The sequence below is a fragment of the Adiantum capillus-veneris genome, chromosome 9 (genome assembly GCF_014529385.1).
Source record: "Adiantum capillus-veneris isolate H3 chromosome 9, ASM1452938v2, whole genome shotgun sequence".
In the NCBI taxonomy this organism is placed as follows: Eukaryota; Viridiplantae; Streptophyta; class Polypodiopsida; order Polypodiales; family Pteridaceae; genus Adiantum; species Adiantum capillus-veneris.
The window spans coordinates 111,801,109-111,806,435 of record NC_140939.1 but is presented as its reverse complement, the minus strand read 5'-3'; the positions used below and the strand labels follow the sequence as shown (position 1 = coordinate 111,806,435).

The 5,327-nt window shown below is 39.7% G+C and overlaps 1 pseudogene; it reads right to left on the bottom strand.

Moving 5' to 3' along the window:
* Window positions 1-1,858: 1,858 nt before the first annotated feature.
* On the bottom strand, window positions 1,859-3,120 carry LOC147450992 (uncharacterized; annotated as a pseudogene).
* Window positions 3,121-5,327: the final 2,207 nt, after the last annotated feature.

Below are 5,327 nucleotides of genomic sequence, written 5' to 3'. Positions count from 1 at the left end.
AGTCCTTATAGGACCCCTTTGAGAGTCCAAATTTTCCCTAACACTAGTTCTGCAATTGGACACTTAAATGTCCTGAGACACTAAAGTGTCATGTTTTCTTTCCAAGTTTTAGCAATTTATTTGTCAAGCTAGAAAGAAGTTTTTAACACCTTGCTTCTACTATAGGTTGGTTATGAGGGAAAGAAAACATTGGAATTTTCTCCATGTCAAAATACAATTCCTATGGAGGGAATTATGGTAAGTTCTAAATCATAAATTTTAGTAAAATTTCAAGCTATTTTACCCAAAAAAAACATTAAATATTATGTCTTTTTGTAGAGATGGCCTTTTCTATGTTTATAAAAGCCACGTGTTAGTACTTAGTGTTACAAAACAATGGAATTCCCTTCAAAGACTAGTTTCCAAGTCACACGCAGATTATAGACATAATTTCAAACTTGAGCAGGTGTTGAATAAGAGCATAATTTTGGTCTTCCAAAGGTCCCCTCATGGAATTGGGGTTATTCTAGTGCAGTTTGACAACTACGAATGACTTTATATGTTGAGACCAAGAAACTACGTATTTTTTTGGCTACCTGACTCAATTAAATATCGTTGTTTGAACTCTATTTTGAATTTTTCATTTCACAAAAACTCTTGAAAATCTTGAGCTCTCCATAATAACATTGAAACCAAGGTTTTAGGCGCCCTAATTGTGTACGATACATTTAGTTGATCCATGTGGAAAGTTTGATATTATTTGAGGTTTTGAATGCTTATCTCTCAAGAATGAAAATATCAAAGTTTTCTCTTACGCAGTTTTGAATATTTAAAATGATACAATAAATGTTGCATATCAAAGCCCTTCTACTTGCCACCTTGAGTCCTCAATGGAGAGGGTAAGCAATGTATCACTTTCTAAAACTCACAAATACATCAAAAATATATTTTTCTTTGTATATAGAACGATATGCTTGAAATGGCAATATCAAACACGTAGAACTTTCTATTATTTTATATACTCTAAAGTGATTTTTTTTGCACATGAAACTTTCAGTTATCTATAGCACAATTGTTGAAAAGTCATGTGAAAACTTCTACAAGGTCACTTCATTTTTTCTTGAGTTGATAAAGTCGATTTCTTAAAAACATCAATTGCAGACTTACGAGGGTCAACTTGAAGAGTATAGTTCTTGATCATGGTAGATTCTAAAATTCAAGGTTATATTTTTAAAAGACCCTCTACCTAACATATTCAAGCATATCAAGAGGGTTTCTAATGCAAGTAGCACTTAATTTAAATTTGTTAAAAAAAGACACTTAAGTGTCCTATTTTGGTACCAAACTAGTGCTGATGGTACATATAAGGTAGGGGGGTATGTTAATACTTCATAAATTGTACGAAGGGGGTTATCTTAGTGCTTCAATTTCTATAGATAGGGGCTCAATCACTATATAAAGGACCGTATATAGGGGTGTTTTCTTAACAGTGTGCATGCAAGTCCCTCCCAAATATTAGTAAATCCCTCTGGTCACACTCTAAAGATTGTGAAATGTCTAAAGTTTAGTCTTTAGGATGCACTAAAGATTACTTTCATGTCACACTTTGTTAGTAAGCTATCGGTTGCCTTATTTATGTTTGAAGTTTAGTCTTCACATGATGCTAAAGACTACTTTGATGTCACACTCTATCAACAAGCTGTTGGTTGCCTTATTTACGTATACAATACGAGAAAGATGTTTACTATGCAATCTCACAAGTCTCACTCCTAGATTGCTCCTCTCAACTAGATGTTTTGAATAACTAATTGGCTCAAGGCTAACACACATAATTTCTCACAGCGCCATTTTACTTTTGTCCATAAGGTAGTTCCAAAGGTTTCTTCGAACATCTTTTTCTATGCAAAAAAATCGAGATCATCTCCCAATAGAGAGAAATCACACGAGTTTGTCGCGATTACAAAATATTTTGTAATGAATGGACTACATAGGAAGCTCTCCTTTACATACATGTACCTTGGTGTGGATAACTTGCTCATCTTTACATACCTATCCCTTAGTGTGGATACTAGTGTGGATAACTTTAAGGAGTACTTTTCCTCACATGAGAAAAAGTGGTAAGAACTTCATGTGAGCCGTAAGGAACGAGAAACCAAAATTTTGGGTTCGTGTGGTAAGTAATAAATATGACTTATGGAGTGCTAATGCAAAATTGATGCTTTGGCTCACCAGTCTCTGAGTCGAGAGTGGGCGGGGGAGCAGAGCTGATGAGCATTAGCGGGCGGGTTGATGAGGAGGTGCAGCTCAAGGGATGAGCTCGATGGGGCGGCGCCCTTCATCTGCAGGACGTCGGCTCGGCAGGTAGGGCAGGTGGCCTGGCGCAGCAGCCACAAATCGAGGCAGGACGCGTGGAAGCCATGGTAGCAGGGAGGCAGCAAGCGGATGAGGTCGCCGTCGGCGAAGTCGACTAGGCAGATAGGGCAATGCGGGGGGACCGGCTCCGCCACGTGGGGGGAGATGAGTGGGTGGAAGGTGGAGGAAGGGAGGGATCGGATGTGGCGTTTCTTCATTGGGTGAGGGTGCGCCGACGTTGGGTCGGAGGGGTGGAGGTGGCGCAGGCGGCGCAGGAGGCAGCGTAGCAGGCAGTGCAGCAGGAGGAGCGCCAACAACAGCGCCAGGAAGGCGGCGGTAATCAGCACGATCTTGCGGTCGAAGGAGGTGTGGTGAGACTGGTAGGGCAGGTCGTTACCCGGTCGTGTCCGCTCGGATCGATCCCTGCGTCCCGCACGTACGGCGCTGCGCTGTCTATATTTCTGCCCGTCGACGTGAGCAGCATCCTGGCTCTAAGTCTGAATACAACCTCCTTGTCGAACTCATGCAAACTCATTATCTCTCTCTCTCTCTCTCTCTCTCTCCGTCCGTCCGAGCTGCTGCTGTTTCTCTCTCTCTCTCTCTCTCTCTCTCTCTCTCTCCCAACACCTTCCTCCCTTGATGCTGCGACTCTCTCTGTCTGTGTCCCCCTCTCTCCCTCCCTTCCTTCCACCAAGCGGTTTAACGGTTGTACGCTGCTTGCTCAGCTGCTCCCCTTAATGTAGCTTTGCCTTCACCTAAAATAGTATACACATAAAGGGAGTCCACCATGGCTATAAGCTTTGTCCAAGCAAGCTACATTGCATATTCCAATAGTGTTCCTGAGTGGACGATGCAGTAGAACGATGATGACTCCCCCAACATATCTCCTTTAGGATTTGGCCACTATCCCCATGGCCCCCTTTGTGCCTTAAAATAAAACACCCAAGCTTTCACGCACTCCACCATGAGTTCCGTGTAGATGTGGTGGCAGGCATTGCCTTCAAAACTTCCAAGCCACCCTTATCTTCACCCCCTTGACTCAATGTCGCCCACTTTGAGTTCTTGGATCTCTTTCACACCTTTACCTATCGCTCCAAACGCTTAGAGTAAAGGACCCAGGCTCCCTGTTGCTCCATTTTGGGCGAAAACAATTCCCGAAACGGTATCACCGACGGAGAATTACATGAATATTGGGACATATTGAGTGTAGAATTTTTTTGTGAAAAATATCCTTCAAATAAGCAAAAATCAAGCTATAGATTGAAAAAGATCATTATTTTTTGTAGTTCTACAAGCCTATTGTCATTACTTTCCTAGCTACACTCAAAGAAGAAATGATTAAAGACATGACTTAGTGATAGAGTCTTGCTTTATACCCACATACATTATTATGGAAAGCACCAAAAGGGCCACATTAAGAGAACCAAAGTCACTTTTATGAGGTACTCAAAATGCACACAATCAAAAACTGCTGGCTTCCATAATTTGACACTTACAATCTCTTTGAACCTTATCCGAATAAGGCTAAATTGGACACTCATCATGACACTCCAATAAGATCTATAGTTTCACCATGCAAGATGCACATATGGAAGCTTGATTTTGGTATAGACAAAACTAGAATACCCACATTAGGTGCCTCATATCATGGAAAAGCTAACTTTTGATAGTAATCACTTTATATAAAATTCTTAATTTATCTCATAAATTGTGATATGAACATTCTCTTTCCCTTGAAGCATGAGAACATGTTAAAACAAGTATACCTAATTATATTATATATATATATATATATATATATATATATATATATATATATATATATATATATATATATACTATATATATATATATATATATATATATATATATATATATGTAATTAGGTATACTTGTTTTATAAACATGTTCTCATATTTCAAGGGAAAGAGAATGTTCATATCACAATTTATGAGATAAAATTAAGAATTTTATATATAGTGATTTACTATCAAAAGTTAGCTTTTTCCATGATATGAGGCACCTAATGTGGGTATTCTAGTTTTTGTCTATACAAAATCAAGCTTCCATATGTGCATCTTGCATGGTGAAAATATAGATCTTATTGGAGTGTCATGATGAGTGTCCAATTTAGCCTTATGCGGATAAGGTTCAAAGAGATTGTAAGTGTCAAATTATGGAAGCCAGCAGTTTTTGATTGTGTGCATTTTGAGTACCTCATAAAAGTGACTTTGGTTCTCTTAATGTGGCCCTTTTGGTGCTTTCCATAATAATGTATGTGGGTATAAAGCAAGACTCTATCACTAAGTCATGTCTTTAATCATTTCTTCTTTGAGTGTAGCTAGGAAAGTAATGACAATAGGCTTGTAGAACTACAAAAAATAATGATCTTTTTCAATCTATAGCTTGATTTTTGCTTATTTGAAGGATATTTTTCACAAAAAAATTCTACACTCAATATGTCCCAATATTCATGTAATTCTCCGTCGGTGATACCGTTTCGGGAATTGTTTTCGCCCAAAATGGAGCAACAGGGAGCCTGGGTCCTTTACTCTAAGCGTTTGGAGCGATAGGTAAAGGTGTGAAAGAGATCCAAGAACTCAAAGTGGGCGACATTGAGTCAAGGGGGTGAAGATAAGGGTGGCTTGGAAGTTTTGAAGGCAATGCCTGCCACCACATCTACACGGAACTCATGGTGGAGTGCGTGAAAGCTTGGGGTGTTTTATTTTAAGGCACAAAGGGGGCCATGGGGATAGTGGCCAAATCCTAAAGGAGATATGTTGGGGGAGTCATCATCGTTCTACTGCATCGTCCACTCAGGAACACTATTGGAATATGCAATGTAGCTTGCTTGGACAAAGCTTATAGCCATGGTGGACTCCTTTATGTGTATACTATTTTAGGTGAAGGCAAAGCTACATTAAGGGGAGCAGCTGAGCAAGCAGCGTACAACCGTTAAACCGCTTGGTGGAAGGAAGGGAGGGAGAGAGGGGGAC